Source organism: Lathyrus oleraceus, chromosome 7 (genome assembly GCF_024323335.1).
Source record: "Lathyrus oleraceus cultivar Zhongwan6 chromosome 7, CAAS_Psat_ZW6_1.0, whole genome shotgun sequence".
Classification (NCBI taxonomy): domain Eukaryota; kingdom Viridiplantae; phylum Streptophyta; class Magnoliopsida; order Fabales; family Fabaceae; genus Lathyrus; species Lathyrus oleraceus.
Window position 1 is genome coordinate 238,400,130 of NC_066585.1, and position 24,402 is coordinate 238,424,531.

The 24,402-nt window shown below is 41.2% G+C and overlaps 2 long non-coding RNA genes across 2 annotated transcripts; both read left to right on the forward strand.

The window, feature by feature from the left end:
• Positions 1-678: 678 nt before the first annotated feature.
• On the forward strand, positions 679-1,992 carry LOC127106355 (uncharacterized). The gene is made up of 2 exons (XR_007795342.1): positions 679-1,079; positions 1,645-1,992. It is a non-coding gene; the product is annotated as an uncharacterized LOC127106355 (long non-coding RNA).
• Positions 1,993-8,800: 6,808 nt separating this feature from the next.
• On the forward strand, positions 8,801-9,898 carry LOC127107275 (uncharacterized). The gene is made up of 4 exons (XR_007795672.1): positions 8,801-8,936; positions 9,021-9,177; positions 9,337-9,525; positions 9,598-9,898. It is a non-coding gene; the product is annotated as an uncharacterized LOC127107275 (long non-coding RNA).
• The last annotated feature ends 14,504 nt before the right edge of the window (positions 9,899-24,402 follow it).

Here is a 24,402-nt window from a genome sequence, read left to right on the forward strand (position 1 = left end):
ATGTATTCTTTCAACAAAATACTCAATCAATCAAACTTCTTTTGCCGCTTGGCTTTTCTTATGAAAATTTTCAATAAGGGTGGTTACCCATAAAAGGCACCAACGAATCAATTTTTTTGAGAAGAACTATGGTGCTCTGATTCTTTATTGATACGTAGGAATTGGGTTACAAAACCTAAGCGAGCGCAATAATAAAAACTTTCCTTTTATTTACAATTCAGTGTGTTTGCATTCATTCCCTTTTTAGTCAGTAGGTTTTAGAAAAAACACACCCTTTTGATTAGAACAACAAGAGTGGATCCTGTAGAGTACTACAGATGTGAGGGGTGCTAATACCTTCCCCTTGCGTAATCGACTCCCTTACCCATCTTTTGGTTGCGAGATCATTAGATTCACCCTTTTTGTAGGTTTATCCAGTGTTTCCTTTCCCGCTCTCAGGATAAATAACTTTGGTGGCGACTCTGTTTTGTGTGCGCGTTTCTTCGAGATGCGACAACGCTGAATTCGGGAATTAATTCTAAAAAGTCAATTATTTCTATTTTCTCTCTAACAACCAGTAAGGTCTAAAAAATATTTAGCCATTAACTCCGAACCTAATTGAATTCTAAATTCAAAACAAAACTAAATTTCGATTAACCTAAATCCTATATATGCTAATACAAGATTAATTTAAAAATTAAAAGAGGGAGATTATGGTAGAACTATGGTGTCAGCCCATGACTTAGGGCCCATTAACCCCTTCAAAATAGCCGAAAGTAACACAAAAGAGAGTAATATGCAGCACAGGGGAGGTGCAGGCCGCGGGCATCGACCCAAATCTACAATTGTTGAGAGGAACCGATCCATTCTACTTGACCTTGTTTCAACCGGCTATTTGAAAGGTCGACCAAAATGTTGCTGTCGGCGATACACAACTGCTTGGATTGATACCGGAATTAGTGGTACGCGATTACGTGCCAACAGAGAAAGGGGTAAGTTTCTAAAGGTTATCATACTGCAATCTCCATTAAAGGTTAACCAAGATCTCTGGAAAAGCCAATGTCGATTGAAGAAACCGAAATGAACATCGAAGATACTTGGTAGGCCGAAGCATGTTCTTCTGATCTTATTTCAACGAATGCGCATTCTCCTTAGAATCTGGCCTCAGTCCAATACGCGGATTGATACCAAACAAAATAGAAAAAGCAAACTCAGATTCAGATGAAATGATTTTTGTTAGTTAGGAACTTCTCTTTGCTATGTGATTGTTTCAGATTTATTTCGTTAATTTGGCTTGCAGGGTTAGTGTATGTGAATCATTATGCAGTTGGTGTTTTTATGTAGGTTAGAAGTTGTTTTAATTAGAAATTGATTTTGTGGTGTAGCCTCGTAGTTGTTAATTTGGATTGAATGTTGTCTATTATATGATTGCTATGGATTGGTAGTGTTAAGTGGATGAATTCGGCTATGCTTGAACTGTAATTTGATGTGTTATGGATGATTATGGTCATGTATGTGTAAGCTGTGCAGGTGTTTCTTTTGATTTTCTGCTGCACTTTGTTGCTATGAATTCTGCAGGTTCCGATTTTCCTTATGATGCTCATGTCTTGTGTTTGTTTAATTGTTCGGCTACCCAACTTCATGCTGAATAATCTGATTTTGCAGGTTTCAAAATGAATGTGTTGTGCAGAAAAAATACTGAGTTATGCAAAGTTGAACAAGTCGTAGGGTGCATTATTTTCTGCAGGTTGTGAAATGCTGCATATGGGATGTATCAAGCCATTTTGAATTTCTTTCTTGGATTCTTAATGTGAACTGCTGACTCGACATGCTCAAAATGAGTTTAAATTAGAATATTTGTATTGATTTGACAAATGAAATCTGGTTGTCTTATGTAATGAATGTTTGGATGGTTAGGGAAACGAATTTGAATGTATATTAGATGTATTGGTGATTGAATATGGAAAGTGGTATTGAATGTTGAATGAAATGCGAACTAATGAAATTGTGGAATTTCGAGTGTAATGAATTGAATGAAACTTTGAATGGAAGTTTGAAAGATTGTATGGATTGTATTAATGGTTAGGGATTCTATGCTATGGAAAGATTTGAATACGAATTAGTATAGAAAGTTTAATTTATGAATTTGAATATGCATAGAACATAATGGTTTAATGTAACATTGATTGAATGTATACATTAAATGTTATGGAAAAATATGAATGGAAAGTGTATTGCGAATGAAACTTAATGGTTTGTGGAATATAATTATAGAAATGTGTTACTTGAATGATAAGATTGAAATTTAAATGGATTAAATATACATGAGACTAAACATAAGTTAGGTTCAAAAGTGTGTAACAAACATGAATGTTGAAATGATGCGAATAAAAAACGACATAGAGAATGGTTAATGTTACCAAGGTCAAGACAATATGGATTTAGAAATGGAAGGTTGACTTTGGTCAACAGTGAGATAAAAATAAGGGATTTCTTGTGCGGAATGGACTTGTGTCATAGACTTGTAATGTAACCAAGGCATTGAATGAACATGACTCTCACCTTGCTCAAATCCAAAGCAAAATGAATGAACCATGACTTAATGGACTACAATGCACAGATTGATCCACAATAATGACCTGCAATGACTAGAATCACAACGGATCAAAGGCAAACCAAGAGCCCAAAAGACCAACGCACTGATGCAAACATGAATCAAAAACCAAGGATTAATGACCTTAAAGGAACCCTATGAATAAATGCAAAGGCCAAACCTTGAACTAAATGACATCCCAGAGAAGAGGATATATAGGTCAAGTGGATGATTCTCATGCACAAAACAAGTTTGATGGTTGATGATGCATGACAAGAGGGTCACAAACCTCTTCCCAATGAGCTAGGGTTTCAGTCAATCCCATGACCAAGACTAGTGATCCCTGATTAGGGTTTTATGAAGCACATCTTCTGATCAACATCTTCAAACCAAGCATGAATATTTACAAAGACGCCATAACACAAGTGTAAGACCCCAATTTTGACCCTAAGATCCCTCATACTATCTCGTCATTTGCATTGCCCTTGGGATTACACATTGGTATCCTCCTCACCCTCATTTATTGGGTTTGCATTAGGAAAGGTTGCCAAACATATTTGGTTGTATCATACTTTGTTTTTCTATGTTTACTAACCAAAATACCAAAATATATGCCTAGTGTAGTGTTATTCCTTTTGTAGGTAGTGTGTGTGTCCACCTGTGCCTCATCAAGCTCACATCTAGGGTTTAAGACCCTTAATGCAAGGAGATCAATCAAGGAAAAGGTTCACAATGGTTCTAAGCTTCATATATGGATCCCCATGTTCTTTATTTGTTAATTTGATCAAGAATTAATCAAGAGATTGGAGCTTGTTTGCCTTGGAAACCCTTATTCATCTTGGTATCTTGTGTGACTTCCTCAGCAAGCTTCTTCATCAATTGGTCAAAGATATTATGATATACTTTATTTTACCTCATATCAAGCATATATGATCCTCCATGAGCCCCAAAGATCAATAGAACTTCAATTTTACAAGTTGGTTCAAAAAGGTTGACTAGAGAAAGTCATCTAGTCAAAACTGGGGTTCCCTAGACCCTCTCTCCTACAATTTTTGTCATATGAAAATGATTTCAATATCAAAGTTACTCTTCATTACATTCCAAACAACTTTATTGTTGACATCAAGAACTAATTTTGTTTGGAAAGTCATTTTTCATGGTGAAAGATTATAGGTCATTTTGTCTGTGCCCTAGTTAGGAGGTCAACTTCCAAGAATCATAACTTGCTCAATTTTTATGATATTAATGTCATACAAGTTTCATGATAAATTTAAATATGTCTTATCCAACTTTCCTTCTTTTATAAATGTAAAATTCAACTCTCAAGGGCATGTGCCAAGAGGAAACATTTTGGGCCATTACCATTGAACAAGCAATTTTCCTCAACAGATTGTGCATAAATTTGGACTCAATGCCATCATCATTTTGGGCCTAATGCATGCCCATGCACCCATGCACATGAACTTACTATTTTTGGTTCAAAGTTTGAATGGTGTAGAAATTAATTCCTTGCCATCATCATTTTGGGCCTAATGCATTGCCTCAGATGAAGGGGACCCCTTTGCCCAAGCTCTGCCAAGCAACCCCATAGCCACACTTGAGAGAATACCTTGAGGATTTCTTTGAAATCAAGTTCTTGATTCAACTTATGTTTGTGAACAAGAACTCCAAGGATTCACAGCCATTTTCACTTCATTCAACTCCTGCAAGAAAGAGGAAGAAGAACAAATTGGAATTACATCAAGATTTACTCTCAAAGCTGCTACCGGAAGGTGGATTTTCTAAAATTTCAACTCTTCGATTCTCCCTCACTTCTTAATTATTTTACTTGTTTATTGGTTGTCTGAAGTCCTACCAATGTAGGTGTTGTGACCCGAAAAATACGGTGTGCGAAAAAACAACCGGCGAAAGAAAATGACAGAAGAGTCGCCACCGTGCGTTATTTATCCCAAAGGAGGGAAAGGAAACGCTCGAAGTAAACCTGGAGAAAGGAGAGGAAAAGACAAGGTCTCGCAACCAAATCTTGGGTTCGGGAGTCGATTATGCGAAGGGAAGGTATTAGCACCCCTACGCATCCGTAGTACTCTACGGGATCCACTCTTGTTGTTCTTGTCTAAAGGGTGTATGTTTATCTAATGTACTATTTACTAAAAGAAAAGGGTCAAAGAAAATGACTCGCACGGATGTCGCATCCATTGCATACGTATCTCATCTGAATATGAGAATCAGAGTCTTCGTAGCTCGAGTACCTATGAGTTAAGGATAAGTGTGCTCGCTAAGACATCGCGTCTTATGCCTACGTATCTCATCGGGAATGAGAATCAGAGCAAAACGTAGTTCGGCTAACTACGGGAACAAAGGTCTCGATTGCAACGAGGGCAAGAGAAAGGGATAGTCTCGATCGCAACGAGGGCGAGAGAAAAGAATCGCAACGAGGGCGAAGGCAAACAAGGATTAGTTGTTAGTCGTTAGTCAAACTCGGCAAGACATCGCATCTTGTGCCTACGTATCTCATCTGAACATGAGAATCAGAGTTGCCGTAGTTCGGCTAACACGCACACAAACAAACACAGGCAAACGTGGAGCCTGACTGCCAATCACTGGACTTACATCAGCATCCGAACCAAAACACACACAAAGAGGCAAACGTGGAGCCCGACTGCCAATCACTGAACTTATGTCAGCATCCGAACCAAACAAACTCACAAAGAGGCAAACGTGGAGCCCGACTGCCAATCACTGGACTTATGTCAGCATCCGAACCAAACAAACCCACACTGGAACCCGAATGCCACTCGATGGACTTACATCAACTTCCGAGCACACAACAACACACACAAGGGGGGTTGAGACACAAAAGTTGAAAAAGAAAAAGGGCGCCCGGAGAGACCTCGCACGGTCTCCTGCCTACGTACCTCATCTGGTATGAGAATCAGGGCGACGTAGTTCCCCTTCATAGGGGTTGCCATCTGAATATGGGCTTAGAGAAGGAGGACACCAGTTGTGTCAAAAGAGAGTGGGCAATGTGTTCACGCCCTAGCAGTAGGTGTCGCAGCTCGCTGAATCGAGTCTTAGGCAGTTACCTCTTTGCAATAGAACGGACAACATGCCACAGGATCGGAGACGCTCGGAAAAGTCTAGAAGTGGGGGAAGCTCTGCCCTAGTGTTGTCATGCAATATGTACTTAGGTGTTTAGGATTTACAAATGGGAATATCTACCTAATGTTAGCATGCAAAGAATATGGGAATTCTACCTATGTTATCATACAAAAGGATATCGGAATCCTACCTATGTTATCATACAAAGGGTTCTATCTAATGGGTGCTACCTAATCGGAACAAGAATCGACGAATGGAGCAAGGAGAAGTGTTAGGGATAAAGGTAGATGGCGATGCACGAAGCAATCGACTTACAAGGTTGATGGCGATGCATAAAGCAATCGACTTACAAGGTTGATGGCGATGCATAAAGCAATCGACTTACAAAAGGGTGGATGAATACGTGCTAGTTCTGTTAGGTTTTGAAAAATGATTACTCGACGTTGGATCGAGGTTTTGATCTTGTTTTGAAATGGTTATCGAATGTTCATTTTAATTCTTGTATTAACAGGTGAATAAAGAATGAAAGAATAAATATTATACATTTCATGGGAGAGGGGTACATTTGTTACGAATGGGGGTTGACATGGCAATCAAGCAATATAAATATATGCCTCAAACACCATACAAGTAGGCCACAGTTAATCAAACAAGTAAGATATAAACAAGTATATAATAGAATCAAATAATGAAAGAATGAAATAATAAAGCATTAAACAATGTATGAGTGTAAGTGCAAAGGAACCGGCTCATTGTAAGAAAGCCCAAGAGTAAGCTATGTGAGGTCGATGGCGATGCTTAAAAAGCAATCGACTTACAAGGGTGTAAAAAAGGGCTCGATATTAAATCGAGAGAGTATGATTTTTATAGTTTTTTTAAAAAATGGTTTTGAACTAAACTAAAATACAACAACTATGCATTATTAACAAATGAAATCATGAGTATAATAAACATAAAAAGATATTAATCAACATACTAAAAGAATAAAAAAAAAACTAAAGGAAGATAAAATCAAATAACAAGCAAAAAGCAACACACATGAGTATTGAACCCTCCCCACCTAACATTATGCAACTATCATCTCTCCACTAGGCCACTCCACACTATCTGCTATTGAGGTACTACCATAAATATATGAACTGGGCTGACAAATTTATAACAAAATAAAAAAACAAAATGAACATTTTTATGGTTTTTTATTATCTCTGTTAAAAACAAATTAAGCTAAATAGAAAATAAATAATAATAAAAGAAAATAAGAACATATACATTTTTCTGATTTTTGTGTTAAAAATGAAATAAATTAAATAATAAAAGAAAAATTAAAAAAAAAAAGAAAAAAAGGAAAATGGAAACACAGAAGTTCGTCTTCATCGCCATCGTCCTCCCCACCTCACGAACTCAACCTTCCCCAACAATGGCCTTCTACCTCAGCATCTCTAAATCGAGATCTTTCTCTGCTCTCAGTCGTCACCTCCCTTCGCTTAACCTCACTCGCTTCTCACAATCTCTCACTCGCTTTCAAGCGCTACCCACGAACTTTCTCACGCTCTCAACAAACTCTCTCAAGCGAAGATATCTCCCTGCTCTCAGAATCACTATCCCTCAAACTTACCCAAACGTCTCTCAAATGCACTCAAACGAACCCTTTTTAATCACTCTCAGCTCTCACAAAAAAAATCAAACAACAAGCATAAAGAGAGAGGAAGAGAGGTCCTTACAGAGTGTCACTGCAGTGGTGGTGAAGGATGCGAAGAAACTGGCCTCCAGGTAAACGAATTTGGGACTTTAGGTTTCCTCTCAGATTTTCGCCTCCTTGTTTCTGTTGTTTTCTTCAAAAATCGCCTCCCCTCTTACTGATTTCTCTCCTTATTTATATTCTGTGAATTAGGGTTACAAATTGGTGCCCTTGTGTTCAAAAGTAACTCTGCAAAAGCACTTTGGATGCTCAGAAATTGAATTGCCCTATCCATGTTAGATTCAAGAAAAGGTATCCTTCACAAACTTTCCTCTCTGCTTTGACCTCATACCAATTTGGGATGTTTTTGGACTTTGCCCTCTGACTGTTGGTTAATGGTTTTGCACTTTAGGTTTTTGCAAATTGACTGATTAATGTGTCCCTTTTTATCGCAGTAAAAAAATGGTGAGCTTGGTTGGATGCATCCTCGTTGAATTGGCCTTGCATTGCCCTGCTGGATCCCTTCGTTCAGTTCATCAGGTGGTAAGTGGCTAAGCATGGTTTTTCTTATGTGAGGCTCATGTTGGTTTTGGCCACTGCAGGATACAGGACCAATGCATTTGCTTCCAAATTCATGCCTCAAGGATAGCCATTACAACGGGATAGCAAGTCCTGTAAATCCAATGTGTTGGTAGCTCCATTTGGATCAATATTTCATGGCTTGACTTGTGTTCACGGTAGATTGGTCATTGACACACACATTCATGAATTATGCATTGATGCTTCTGGTTGGTTTTGTTTATGTAGGTTCAATGACTTTGGAGGTGCAAGCTGGCGAGGTGAACTGATATTGTAAGTGCATGGCATGTCAGTTGCAGTAGGTTGGTTGTCATTGGCGGCTAGCGTGGGTGGTTGAGTGGAATCCGGTTCTACCGAGTTTGCTGCATAATGCTTCGGGTGCAGAGTTCTTGTGATATGCTCCCATTTCACCCATGTTCGGTGCTGGATTTGCTTTTGCAGGGTTGCCTCTTGTTGGAGGATATGAATTCTAGGACGTGTGTATCGAAAGATGTTGGTGCATATGTCATGTTAGTTCCTGCAGTATTTTAAAATCTGATGGCACAACGATTCAATTATGTTCTCTTGTCGAAACAACCATTTCAAGGATGCCGTGTGAATTCTTGTAGAAGATAAATCTTCTTTGCCATTACTCATGAGCTGGAATATGATCTCCTCATCTTCTTGACTATAGTAAATATGGTAGTTCATATTGCCAAGACCCCTCAACAAACGGTAGAGGTCCAACAATCGTGTCACCGTCAAATTACCGGTTGTCTCATCATGAAAGTCATTACTATCGCTCAAAGAATCAACTTATCATCTGCAAGTCTTCTATAGTGAACTGGTATATATCCTTGGTAAAGCAGCATATTGACAAGGAGAAAAAATATGGATTGTATGTGCTCCTTTTCTCCGACAGAGAGAGCAAATCAACAGGACCTGAAGGCAGATGAGAAGAAGCCTCTTCAGTAAGTTTCCATGCAACAGATTTATGGAAACTCATCGGCAGCCTCATGGGCAACACAGGTATGAAGAAGACCTATCTTATTTCCTCATTTCATCATTTAGAGTAGGCATCAATTTAAGATGATCCCAAATTTTGAAGCACAGGTATGCACCTGTCTATCAAGACAATAACTTTCTTCAGGAGAGGAACAAACCCTTAGAACAGTTGCAATGGTGAATTGGTCCGGCAACAGTCCACTCTGTAATAAATCAACAAGCCTCCTTAAAGAATATTCCTCTAAACCACTCATAGCACAGTCAGGTATGACGGTGTTCCATTAAATTCACTTTGTACTTCTCGCATAGTAGACACCACCAGCCTTAACATACATATTGATAACACTATTCGCAACAGAGACAAATTGATCCCGTTCCATCCTCATAACATCCTCATAACGGCAACGTGAATCTGTTCTCCCAGTTCTAGCCGGTTAAAATAGCATAAACGTGAAGAGTCTCGGAAGCAGATGGGGAAACATAGAGGAGGCACAACTTGAAGAAGTGGAGTTGACAATGGATCTTTGAGCAGATAACAAGGGTTGGCAAATGAGGGATTCAGATCATTATTGGATATAATTACGTGACAGAGGAAGCAGTAACAATAATAGATGTGAGCATGTGTTTATGTTTGCGGTTATGTTGCCGTTATGTCTCATTTGCTCATTGCTTTGATATGATGCAGGGTCGTCGGGTTCATGGATTAATTCTTGAAGAATTCCGTTGTAACCTTTTCATGCAGGAAGTTAGTTTGCTGCCAGCGTTTGCCGGTATAAGTGATTCTCCTACATTAGCTGTTGCAGATGTCGGCTATTGCGTCATGAGCTACTATGACTTATAATGCAGGGAATAGTCAATGCCATACTTGCTGTTCATGGTACATCATGGCGCTGAATGAGAAAGCTTGGAACATGGTGGACGATCGGGGTTTTAATGATGCTTTGGTTATTTACACTGAATGTTTTTGGATTCAGTTGGTTTCTTGTTACCCGTTGTTGTTGACTTGTTGTTACTGGTGCATTGCAGGATGCTTTGGTTTGCACTTGTAGGTTTGCCTTGTGACTTGCGTTTCCCGCATTTCAGCGTGAACTCTACTTTTGGATAGTATCTCAATCTCTGATTGACGTTATCTCATACATGTCGAGAAGGACAAACAGTTCTCCCGGTGACCTCTTGCTTCGGGTAACAACCTCTCCGAAACTATGAAGGATAGCGACGTTGTTGCCGGTGGCTTTAGCAAAGCAAGGAGTTTTTTTTTTACATACTCTTTACCATCAAATATTTGAACACAGGTTTCTTTCTCCCCATAATCAGCAATTTGGTAGGATCTTTATGAAATGAATCCAGTTTCCAATCTTATCCTTCAAACCTTTTATTCTGTTTTTTGAACATCCTTTATACTCAGCCTAACATGCTCAGACTTATCTCCAGGACTGCAACACAGGTGTTTGTATTTATTAGAAAGAGTTGTGGTTGATGGCCTGCTTGAACTATGTGGGGTCTTGTATCATTTGGACTTAGCTCACGATTTGCCAGCAACATCATAAGATTTCTTCCACGACGCAAAACCGCTCAGGAACAACAACAGTTACGACAGCAGTGGAACCAACATTTTCTGGTGCAACAGGTTCCCAACTTCATTCTTAAACCTCAAATAATTTAGTGAAGATTTATCTCTGTCAGCGCTTCCTCCCGCATGACGCCGTATTGAAACCGATCAAGCTTATGATGGACAATACTCGTGGCTGTTATTCCACTTCTCGAATCCTTGTTGAAATTGAGAGAGAGATTCCGACGAAGGCTTACAGTGGAGTGCATAATGGATAGCTTTGTAATGGAAGAAACCAAGAAAAATCAACAACAAACATGAAGATTGGGTGATGTATTGAAGAAAAAGGCCAGGCCAAGTTGGATGGGCAAGAGCAAGTGAAAGTTGACTTTGGTCGAAGTTGACCAAAAGTCAATTGTTGACCAAAGTCAACAAATGGTCAAAATGTATTTTCTTTTTGATTTCTTTGTAAATGGATATTTAAATGGAAAATTATGGGTAGATTTTGGGTTTAATGGACTTTGGTCAAAGTTGACCAAAAAAGTCTACTGTTGACTGAAGTCAACAGTTGGTCAAAAATGCCAAATTTTGTATTTTCTTGTATGGATTGGAATGGATTAACAAAATGGTTTGAAGCTGGTTTCCAAATTGTTTTGTTTATGACTTGAGTGCTTGACTTTGAAAAAGAAAATAACTTGACTAATAATATATATGAACAAAAACATCAAATGAGACCACAAGGCTAGGGTTTTGACAAAGTGTCCATGCACCAATGGCATGACCAACAAGTGGCTAGAAACACAAGAAACTTGGTTGTTCAGATGACCCAGACCATAGATGTATCCACACTCACAACACCATGACTTTGAATCAAAACCAAACCTCATATAAAACCAAAGCAAGGTTAGGCCAAGCATGCCAAACAAACATGAAAAATTCAGGACCAAAATCGGGTCTGAACACCACTTCGGTCTGGATACCGGAAACTGGCCTGAATGCCACAAGTTGCATCGACTTGATCGTCAGAAACTTCTTCGATCTGAAAATCGGGAAAGACTGGCCTGAATGCCACTTCGGTCTGAATACCGGAAACTTGGCCTGAATGCCACAAGTTGCATCGACCCGAATGTCGGAAACTTCTTCGATCTGAAAATCGGAAACTGGCCTAAATGCTACTTCGGTCTGGATACCGGGAACTGGCCTGAATTCCATAAGTACATCGACCTGATCGTCGGAAACTTCTTCGATCTGAAAATCGGGAAAGACTGGCCTGAATGCCACTTCGGTCTGAATACCGGAAACTTGGCCTGAATGCCACTTCGGTCTGGATACCGCCTCGGTCTGAACACCGGAAAATTGGCCTGAATGCCATAAGTACATCGACCTGATCGTCGGAAACTTCTTCGATCTGAAAATCGGAAATTGGCCTGAACGCCACTTCGGTCTGAATACCGCCTCGGTCTGAACACCGGAAAATACTGCTTGATCAAGGCAAGTATCCAAAGGGGACAAGACTATCAATACCACAAAGAGGGGATTACATCTACCGGTTTGTAGGCAGAAAACCACAGAAAAGTAACCAGTCATCGACCAGGATGAGCACAAAGGGTTAACTCTGCTAGGGGATGAAAGTGGGATTTTACAACTACCAGTTAGTAGGTAGGAAACCACAAAGATAGGACTTACAACTACCGGTTCGTTGGTAGAAGCCAAAAATTCCGCTGAGGATGAGATGAATGAGTGTCGGTTAGTGAGCAACCATTCATTTATGCCCCAGAGAAGTACAAGAGACAGCGAACAAGAAGCCAATTTAGGATCGATCCAAAAAGGAAAACTGAATCAAGACTCATCCTAATGAGGAAAGAACTCAATAGGGAAAACCCATCCCATTAGGGAGGGAACGGAAGCAACCGTCATCCACGAGGATGTATCTCGGTGGGGAGCGCAGAAGGAATGGTGGACATTTTCTGCTTAAGGGGTCGACTCTATATGGAGAGATCAGACACGCCCACATATGCTAGGGGAATTGAACCAAGCTTGCAAAATGCTGCCAACTTCGGGGAGTAACACTGCTGGGGATACCCACTCAACTAAGGAGTCACTTGTCGGGAAAACACCAACTTTTCAACCATGCTGATGAACCCAATTCTGAAGCCGATCCAATGGCGCGATGCTAAACTCTTTCCAACAATCCAATCTCGGCTGGTCACCACGGCCTAGGGCTAATGGACATGTTTGCAATGTTGATGCATGAGTTTTTTTTTGTTTTACACAATGCCCCAGGATCATGGAAATGCTATGCACTAATGATGCAATATGCTATGCTTATCTAAATGATGAATGCATAAACACACGTCTCCTCCAGAGACAACACCGGGGAACTCCAGGAACTGTGCTGAGGATCTTATAATCACGTCAACTTCCACCCTGCTGGGGAAAGACAGACCTTGCTGAGGATGCACTCCATCGAACCTGAACTGCTTGGAGATTACCCTGCTAGGGGAGGCAACCCATTCTTATCTCTACTGGGGATGATTTTCTCCAAACCTGATCCGCTTGGGGATAATAAGTCATGAACAAACTTCAGTCTGAGCACTGGAAACAAACTTCTGGCTTGTCACTTGGGATACCGAGAATGTTTTATGCTTGCATGCGTATGTTTGAATTTTACGATGGCGTAATGCTCCGTGAAAACGGAAATGCTACGCGATTTGGGAGGATGCAATGCAGGGATGCGAAATGCTGGGGAAAATGCCAAACTGAAGCAAGGAATCCCGTTGGGGAAATGATTATAATCTTCCGGACCCTGGCACTACTGTTGAAGATGCACAGCATAATGAACTATGTGGGGAGATGACCGGCCGCGCGGTGTTCTAGTAATGGCGAGATACCGAGGCTCTGACTGGGGAGAGAACGGCGCTGTAAACCTGTTGTTGGGGAATCAATAATGGTTCTGGCAACCATAATCTACGAGAGATGACTCAGTAGGGGGAGGCAAACACCGATACGGTACCGAGGTTATGCTTCCAGGAAAGAGATCATCGATCTGGGATTGAAATCCTCGATCTGGCATCGAACTCTGAGGAGCAGTTGCTTCTGCTGGGAAGATACAGTCTAGCACTGTCAACTCCGCTGGGGATATACAGTCTGGCACTGTTAACTCCGCTGGGGAGTGTATAGTCTGAAACACATGCTTGGGAAGCACCGTAGTGAGAACCTGCTAGGGATCTTAAGGAAATGCCCCGAGTGTACCTGTTCTGAATAGATGATTCAAAGTACTTAAAATTTACAGCAATTTTAAATGTTCATTGAGCATGTACCTGTAAAGCTCTTATGTTTCATGATGCAATGTTTATCAAAAATTCGGACGTCATTTTTGCAAACAAAACAGTAAAATGAAAATGAACACATAGAAGTACTGAATAACATGACTTTATTGATTGAATGGCCTCTGAATAGGCATTTACATCAGGAAGCAATCCCTGGAAAGAGGTAATTGCACAAAAGATAACATATAAATTAATCTAATGGCAATGTAAAATGGATTTCTATTGGGTTCCAATTCTGCTATGACTCGCTCATCTTCAAGATCCTCCAGATGATCAGCCTTCTGAAAAAGTGATTAGACTGTTTCCTACCCTTTGAAAGTTTCCAGTCGTCGACATGAGATGAGATTCAGAACTAACTCAGAACGCAGTCATTCGCTTAATCCCTAACTTTTGCCTGGATCGGCCTTTTCGGGTTTTCAATCCACCGGGATACCCATTTTTGCCTAAGTTGCCTTTTCAGGTTTTTAACTTACCGGGTGTACGATCTTTTCATTTTTAATCCTTAACTTTTGCCCGAACCTTTTCCTTTTCTTGGTTCGTCGGGATGCCCATTTTTTGCCTGGACTGTTCCTTTTACTGTCCAGCGGGTCTATTTTATGCGAAGTATTTTTTTAACTGCGTCTGAGTTCACAGGGGAAGTAAAGTCTTCGCCATCCATCGTTGCGAGCATTAAGGCCCCTCCATCAAAAACCTTGGTGACGATATACGGTCCCTCATAGTTAGGAGTCCACTTGCCCCTATGATCCGTCTGAGGAGGAAGGATCCTTTTCAACACTAAATCTCCAACTTGGAAACATCGAGGACGCACTTTCTGGTCAAAGGCTCTCTTCATCCGACTCTGATACAACTGCCCATGACAAATGACTGCCATTCGCTTCTCTTCGATAAGACTCAACTCGTTGAACCTTGTCCGAATCCATTCAGCTTCGTCTAGCTTGACATCCAACAGGACTCTTAGAGAAGGAATCTCCACTTCAACAGGTAGAACTGCTTCCATACCATACACAAGGGAGTAAGGGGTTGCCCCGGTCGATGTACGTACTGAAGTGCGGTGCCCATGCAAGGCGAAGGGTAGCATCTCATGCCAATCTCTGTACGTAACGACCATCTTCTGCACAATCTTCTTTATGTTCTTATTTGCCGCTTCAACAGCACCGTTCATCTTAGGGCGGTAAGGGGAAGAATTGTGATGCTGAATGTTGAAGTTCTGGCACAACTCCTTCATCATTTTGTTATTGAGATTGGAACCATTATCAGTAATGATTCTTTCGGGAACCCCATATCGCCAAATGATTTCCTTCTTAATGAAACGGGCAACCACATGTCTGGTGACATTCGCGAACGACGCTGCTTCGACCCACTTGGTGAAATAGTCGATGGCAACAAGGATGAAGCGATGCCCATTGGAAGCAGTCGGCTCAATCTTTCCAATCATGTCAATGCCCCACATGGAAAACGGCCACGGCGAAGACATCACATTCAGAGGATTCGGCGGTACATGCACCTTATCAGCATAAATCTGGCATTTATGGCACTTCCGAGCATACTTGAAACAATCTGATTCCATGGTCATCCAGTAATAACCCGCTCTCAATAATTTCTTAGCCATTGCATGTCCGCCAGCGTGAGTACCGAAGGAGCCCTCATGAACTTCTTGCATCAACGTATCTGCTTCGTGTCTGTCCACGCATCTGAGCAAAACCATGTCGAAGTTCCTCTTATACAGCACATCGTCTTTGTTCAAGAAGAAACTGCCTGCCAATCTTCTCAAAGTCTTTCTGTCATTGTTGGATGCCCCTGCAGGGTACTCTTGATTCTTCAGAAAGCACTTGATGTCGTGATACCAGGGCTTGTCATCGACTACCAGTTCAGCAGCAAACACATACGCGGCCCTGTCAAGGCGCATTACATCGATCCTGGGAGCATGATTCCACCGAACCACCTTGATCATGGAGGATAGAGTAGCAAGAGCATCTGCCATCTGGTTCTCATCACGAGGTATATGATACAGCTTTACTGTTGTGAAGAAAGTCAACAGTCTTCTCGTGTAGTCTCTGTAGGGGACCAGAGTAGGCTGGAGGGTATTCCAATCACCATTCACTTGATTGATCACTAGAGCTGAATCTCCGAAGATGTCCAGAGTCTTGATTCTCAAATCAATGGCTTGTTCGATACCCAAGATACAGGCCTCGTACTCAGCTTCATTATTGGTGCACTCGAAAGTCAGACGTGCGGTGAAAGGCATGTGGGCACCTTTCGGAGTTGTAATAACAGCACCAATTCCACTTCCTTTGGCGTTGACGGCCCCATCAAACGTTAAAGTCCACTTTTCATCTGGATCAGGTCCCTCCCCAACAACTGGCTCTTCACAGTCTTTCATCTTGAGGAACATGATGTCTTCATCTGGAAAATCAAACTTCATCGGCTCATAGTCTTCAATCGGTTGTTGAGCAAGATAGTCTGACAGAATACTCCCCTTGATGGCTTTCTGGGATGTATACTGGATATCATACTCTGTCAGTACCATTTGCCAACGAGCAACCCTCCCGGTGAGAGCTGGCTTCTCGAATATATACTTGACTGGATCCATCTTGGAGATCAGTAAGGTTGTGTGAGTCAGCATGTATTGTCTCAATCGCTTAGCAGCCCATGCAAGTGCACAACATGTCTTTTCGAGCATTGAGTATCTCGACTCGCAGTCTGTGAACTTCTTACTCAAGTAGTAGATGGCATGCTCTTTTCTACCTGTCTCGTCGTGTTGACCGAGAACACAACCCATAGAATTGTCAAGTACTGTCAAGTACATAATCAGCGGTCTCCCTGAGACTGGAGGCATAAGGATAGGAGGATTCTGCAAATACTCTTTTATTTTCTCAAAAGCCCTTTGACAATCGTCGTTCCACCTGATAGCCTGATCTTTCCTTAGCAATTTGAAAATTGGCTCACACGTGGCTGTTAGCTGAGAGATAAACCTTGCAATGTAGTTCAACCTCCCTAAGAAACCACGAACTTGCTTCTCCGTTCTTGGCTCAGGAATTTCCTGTATTGCTTTTACCTTGTCAGGATCCACCTCAATCCCTTTTCCGCTAACAATAAAACCCAGCAATTTTCCAGACCTCACCCCAAAAGTGCACTTGTTCGGATTAAGCCTCAACTTGAATTTCCTTAAACGCTCAAACAGCTTCTGCAGATTCACCAGATGTTCTTCTTCTGTCTGAGATTTGGCAATCATATCGTCCACATAAACTTTGATTTCATGATGAATCATATCATGGAATAGAGTCACCATAGCTCGTTGATATGTTGCCCCAACGTTTTTCAGACCAAACGGCATCACCTTGTAGCAAAAGGTGCCCCATGGGGTTATGAAGGTTGTCTTCTCCATGTCTTCTGGTGCCATCTTGATTTGGTTATAGCCAGAAAAGCCATCCATGAAGGAGAATACCGAGAACTGAGTTGTGTTATCCACCAAAACGTCGATGTGAGGTAATGGGAAATCATCTTTAGGGCTAGCTCTGTTCAGATCCCGGTAGTCGACACACATCCGTACCTTTCCATCCTTCTTTGGTACTGGAACGATGTTTGCGACCCATGGCGGATAATTGGTAACCGCTAGGAACCCTGCATCCAACTGTTTCTGCACTTCTTCCTTTATCTTGACAGCCATCTCTGGTCTTGTTCTTCTGAGCTTCTGCTTGACCGGAGGACAACCTTCTTTGAGAGGCAAGCGGTGTACCACAATGTCTGTGTCAAGCCCTGGCATATCCTGATAAGACCAAGCGAAGACGTCGACATACTCTTGCAACAGTTCAATCAACCCCTTCTTCACATCATCTTCCAAAGCAGCCCCTATCTTGATTTCTCTCTTGACGTCCTCGGTGCCAAGATGAATCACTTCAGTAGCCTCTTGATGCGGTTGAATGACCCTTTCCTCCTGTTTTAACAGCCTGGCAAGTTCTTCAGGGAGTTCACAGTCTTCATCACCCTCTTCTTCAGCTTGGAAGATTGGATTTTCGAAGTCGAAGCGAGCCATAGCAGAACTGTTATCAATAGGATCCGGTGATGTGCATCTGCATGAGTGATGGTATGTGCTTATTGTAGCACCTCAAATTTGCACCTATCATTATACATACCATTTCATTTTAGGTCATAGCATATCATAGTCTATTGCATAACATTTGCATTGTCTTCAGTTGCCTCAAGAGCAAGCAAGCAAGAATTAGGTCAAACTGATCAGGAGGTCAGTCAACCAATCAAGTAAAGGTGTTTCTCAAGGAATCAAAGCCCTAGGGTTTTCCCAACAAGTTCACATGACTTGGAGGTTCATTTGAAGTGTTCAAGTCAAGGGTTGAAGGCTCAGAGGTCATCAGTCAATGTACAGACAATCAGAAACCCTAGACAAGTCAAACTTGGTCAACTGTGGTTGATTTTGTGGATTTGATGGATGGAAATGATTTGAGAGAGTTTATCCATGTCCTAATAGGCCTCATGTGTCATGGCAATCAATATCATGGAAAAATTTGAAGCCAATCAGAAAATTTCCAAAAATAGAAACTGGACCTGTAATTTCAACTGCCAAAAATGGAAACTTCTTGATCCTCAACTTACATCATGATACAAGCTTCAAATGAATTTTTGCCCAACATGAAAGTTGAAGATCTTGTTCTCCCATTTTCAAAAAGTCCAAGAACTCTCAAATCCCATGTGTGGTTGTCAAGATATGATCAAATCATTTTCACAAAATCTTGAACTTCAAATGGGCATATCTCTCAAACCATAAGGCCAAAATTGGTGGGGTTTTTTCCCACAAACCACATTTTTCATCCTCTTTCCAAAAATATAAATTTCACCCTCCAAAACCCTGCCAATCAAAATGGCATTTTTTTGACCTATTCCATTAAAAATCAAAGTTTGACCAAACTTTGACTTTTTGATTCTTTGATATTTTCTCCATTTGGCCAATTGGGAAATGTTTCATACATCATTTGTGATTTGTCTAAAGCTTAAACTCATGTCCATACCATTACCATACCATAATCTTGGCAAAGTTGCATAACTTGTTAAATGTGCAAAATGGTTTCATTAAGTACAAGTTTGGCTAGCATTTCACAAGCAGACCACAAACAGCATAAGTAGTGAGCATTTGCAACCTTTCCAAGCCCAATTCGACCCAAGCTTTACACCCTCCATTTCACTTGTGCACATAATTAGCAATTGGCATTTTGATTCATAAAATTAAACTTGGATTAGCATGTGATAATGTGAGCTTAAACAGATGAATATAAGTGCATTTTTCTGCCATTGGCCAACCCTAGTAGCAGCTGCAACACAGAAAAACTCCTCACTCCTTCCAACTGCATTTTGGGCTCGAGCAACATTTTCTCTAAAAAACCCTCAAAACACCACAAGCTTCCATCATCATTCCTTCACCTGAGCAACATTTGGAAGATTATTCAACCACCATTTATCACCTGTAAAGTCCCTTTCTCATTCTGTTTTCGTCAAGCTCCAACAATGGCATTTGGTAGTTCGAATACTTGCAAGCTTTGCTGAGCTAAAGGGCCTTAAGGATTCATCAACATCAAACAAGAGCTTCACCTGTTTTTGCTTACAACACCAAAATAGCCACTGCATCATCAGCTTGCTTCATTATTGGTATTTTTTCGAATTCTTTCATTTTGCCAAACCATCACATGTGTAATGTAGGTCTTAACATGCTGAAGCTTATGCACTTTGTCTCACATGAATTGGTTGTTTAATTTGTAAGAAATCTGTGATTTAAGTTTCATGCACATATGTTCTTTTGCTCGAATCTCATTCCATGATGTTTTATACTGAAAACTATGCTTGGTTTTGTCATCACCATGCTTGAATGAAGCTTTTGGTTTACTTGATTTTGATTTCTGGGCTCATTGAATTTTCGAGCTCATGTTGTTGATGAATTTATGCTGCCCTGTTCATAAACATAACCCTGCCCAGATTTTCCCTCGGTTATGTGAGTTTTGCTGTTGATTAATATTGCATGATGATGATGCTTCCTGGCCACGCTTATTGGTTGATGCTATTGTTCATGTTTTGGATGATTTAAGGATGAATGATGATGAATGAATGTTGCTGTTAGTGAAACCCTAATATTGCATGACATTCCCAGAAACATTGAAGTTGGATTGGTTGATTTTCATGCGCGCACTGTTCCCTTGGCTGAGAGCCAATGGGAACATTTCGTTTCCCTTGCCCATGCTGTGTCGTTTTACTAAGTGAAGCGCTATATTACCATAATGCCACTGTGTTGACTAATGTTGACCATCTTACCATGCTTTTGCTCATGCTTGTACCAATTAATCACTCAACTTCAAAAATTAATTTCTCTCTCAATTTTTATCCAAAAATCATGCAATTTTTTCCATCATGTTCATGAATGTGTCCTCTATTTTATTGTGAATTTTAATTAATTTTCCATTGGCTGGATTTTTAATGATAATTGATTTCCCAACATGTATGCCAAAATGATACCTTGTGCCATTCCTATTGTGAAATTGTCATGATGCATCCAATGCCCTTGAAACTTTTTGTGGTGAAACTAGACACATTGACCTTTGTTTCCATGTAGAGTTTATACCTTTCTCATTTGTGGTTTGCTAGTTGTGAATTTTTGAAGTAGGGTGTGACAATTTGTGTCACACCAATGATATGCAAATGTATGATTTTTGTTCACATGTCTCCTGGCCTCCAAATCACTTGAAATTTTGCATGAATCATCTATCACTTGTCTAGTTTGTGTATGAATTTTCTGGGAATTAATCATGCTGTTTTCCATTTATTTGAGAATTTTCTTCCATGCTTAGTCATTTGTTGACCTTATGTGATACATGTTGCCAAATCCTTTGTGAAATTCTCAAATCTTATTGTATGACTATGAAATTTCATATGTGATAATTAGACATCTCAAGCTTTGCATTGGTGTTAATCTCATTCATTTCTCTTCTGTTTTCAAATTGATATGATTTTTTGAAGTTGACCCATGCTTGTTGACTTTCATTATGCTTACTTGAATTTGGTTTGACTTCATGATTTTACTTGACTGCCTTCCTCTCATCCAAATGCCATGAAATTTTACATGTCTACCATGCTAGATGTTAGGATTGAGTGTGATTTATTTGATGATTTTTGAGTTTGTTTGAGTTGACTTTTGAAAGAGGTCTTGCTGTTGACCTATTTGTGCCCTTTCTTGCCATGCTTTGCATTCTTTTGCATATGAAATGACAATGATGCATGATTTGATTGTGGATCCAATTGTGATAGCTTCTTAAATGTTTGAACATGAATTGGGTTGACTTTCCTTTGCTGTTTGACTTTTTTCTTTCACCTTTGACCCTAGGCTAGTCCTAGTGGTCTTGTAAGCTTACAATTGAGCTGTTGTTTCAGGTTAAGCACCAATGCCTCAAAGACCATTCAAATTTGTTTGAGTTGAATTATATATTGTGCTAACCTTTGTTTTGTAGGTGTGACTCACATACTTGAGTCTTTGTGCCTTGCACAATTGGTCCCTCTGTGGTTGACTATTGGTTCATTTTCTTTTGATTTTGATTGTTGACTTGTTTACTAATGAGTTTGACTTTTTCAGGTACACTTTAGTTGCTTTAGTTGCTTGCTTTGCTTTTAGCAATTGCTTTTGAGGTATAATTACTTCTTCTTCATGTAGTCTGGAGACCCGGTCTGTTATTTGACCGGGCAAACTGTCTGAAGTCCTCCTTAAGAGGCAATGCCTGTGTTTGTTTAAAATTGTCCCAAGCAGGAAAAGTCCTCATTTGAGGCAATTGGTGGAAGGTAGGGATATGCAATCTATCCCCCACTACTCTTGTTGTGTCATCCCTCTGCTCACACTGCCGTGTGTTGATGCATTGGGATACAAACCCAAGATCTTGTACAAAGTGTACAGTGTCAGAGTCTTCGAGTATAGAAGGGTTCCCCCTTTCTGGACCCATGCTCATTTGTCTATTAGCTCTCCCTGGCCAGGGATAAGAGCTGTGAGGTCTCATCCTCACTTCATCCTTTCATCTGCTTCACCTTAGCCTCTCAATGGCAAGGTTAAGAGCACACTTACCCTATTCCAGTTGGCCCTAGTGCCTAACCTTTTGCTTGAGCCTCTTGTATGCATATAGAGTGTGCTTCTTGTGATTGTGATTGCCTGTTTGCTTTGCCTCTTTAGGTTTAGCTTAGACTTGCCCTTGTGCAAGGTAGGTTGTGCTTGACTTGCTTCCTGTGCAAGTCAAGTCTGTGTGGCTTACTCCCTGTGTGAGCCATGCTTAGAGTTGTTTGGCCGAACTACGGCAACTCTGATTCTCATGTTCAGGTGAGATACGTAGGCACGAGACGCGATGTCTTGCCGAGTTTGACTAACCACTAACACTAATTCTCTTCTCTCGCCCTCGTTGCGATTGAGACTCTTTTCTCTCGCCCTCGTTGCGATTGAGACCTCCCCTTTCTCTTTCCCTAGTTGCAATCGAGACCCTTGCTTCCTGTGCAAGTCTTGTCTAGGATAGGTTGGCCCGTGTGCCATTTAGCTAGAAACCTTAACTTAGGGTTGACTTTGCATGACAACATCTAGGCTCGAGTCGTAGTCTCCCTAGAGTTGTGTCTCCCTCTGTTATCTGGTTAGGCTAGATCCTTGTCCCTGCGTAGGGGAACTACATCGCCCTGATCTTCACACCAGATGAAGTATGTAGGCAGGAGATTGAGCTGATCTCTCCGGGCGCCTTTTCTTTTCTTTTGTGTTTGTTTGACAGTTATAGGCTGAGTCCCCGACTCCCTATTAACCTGTTGTGTTGTAGTGTGCTTGGAAGCCGATGTAAGTCCATCGAGCGGCATTTGGGTTCCGGTGTGTGTGTGTTTAGGTTCGGGTGCTGATGTAAGTCCAGTGATTGGCATTCGGGCTCCACGTTTGCCTTTGTTTGTGTTTGCTTGTGTGTGTGTCAGCCGAGCTACGAATGCTCTGATTCTTCTCTCGTCCGAGAAGATACGTATGCATAGGATGCGATATCCTAGCGAGCATGTGTCGTTTCCCCAGTCCGAACTACTTCGACTCTGATGTCTATGCCTGATAGACTAAGTAGGCCCAGGATGCGATATCCTGCCGAGTCAGTTTCAGTCAGTTTCTTTTGTCTCTTCTCAGCCAGTGTGTGTGTGTGTGAGCAGCGTTTAGCAACCAATATTCCTTCCCTTTGTGCGTGGATCCCGTAGAGTACTACGGATGCGTAGGGTGCCTAATACCTTCCCTTCGCATAACCGACTCCCGAACCCATCCTCTTTGGTCGCGAGACCATGTTCTTTCCTAGGTTTACTCTGAGCGTTTCCTTTCCCTCTTTTGGGATAAATAACGCACGGTGGCGGCTCTGTTGTTCTTTCTTTTCCCGCCGGTTTTTCGCGTGATGCGACAGCTATGAGTGTGAACAGTGAGTGAAAACTAAACAAAACATTGCCAATTATTTTTATTCTTTTGAAATTTTGAAAACTGCAAAAATAGAAAGACAGTGAACAAAATGTTTGAATGCAAAAGACGTCCTTCATTTATGATAAACAATGCAGGTATTCACATAGATGAGCCCTACAATGAGTCATTACGCCCTGGGCGGAACGTAAGACTTGGACATGCATGAATAAACAAAGAAAAATTACTCCTCTAGAAGAGTGACTTGGACAATTTCCTCGGAAGACCAATTGTTGATGACTTCACCCGGGATCCTCGGACGCACCCAGTTGTCGATGTCGCAATCACTATCCCCATCTTCATCGTTGATTGCAGAGATCTGGCCATATTGGATGACGCCAGCACTGGAGAAAGTAATCGGCCCCTGACGAGTCTGAAGTGCTGAAGTTGTAGAAGTCAGCGCTGGTTGATACCCAATCCCAAACTTGTCATCTTTCATCGGTAACTCCAACAGACGTCCCCAACCGGGAGCAATACCTGAATCCACCAAAGCTTGCGCCTGCTTGAAAGATGAGATAGGGGCGCCTGCTTTAACCTCTTCCACCGGAGCTGCATCCTTGATCTGAATTGACTCGAAGGCCTGACAGAGAGTCTCATGAATTTCACCTTCTACCTCTACATACTTGAATGTAGCCAGGTTACTGACCAGGATGTCCTCCTCACCACAGACAGTGATAATTCGTCCGTTGACCAGGAATTTAATTTTCTGATGCAGTGTTGAAGAGACTGCCCTAGCATTGTGAATCCAAGGACGACCCAGCAAGCAACTGTACGAGGGACTGATATCCATCACATAGAATACGGTGTTGAAGGTTTGTGATCCAATCTGAATTGGCAATTCTACCTCTCCAAACACCGACCTCTTAGAACCATCGAAGGCTCTCACCATGAGATCGTAAGGTTTCAAGATCAAACCTTCTACTTCTAACCTTGACAGGGCTCTCTTGGGTAGCACATTGAGAGAGGAACCTGTATCCACCAGAACATGAGATAACACGGTGTCTTTGCATTCCATTGAGATATGCAAAGCCTTGTTATGGTTGCGTCCAGCTGGTGTTAAGTCAGAATCAGTAAAGCCCAGCCCATTGCTCGCATGAACATTTGCAATGATCCCTTCTAGCTGGT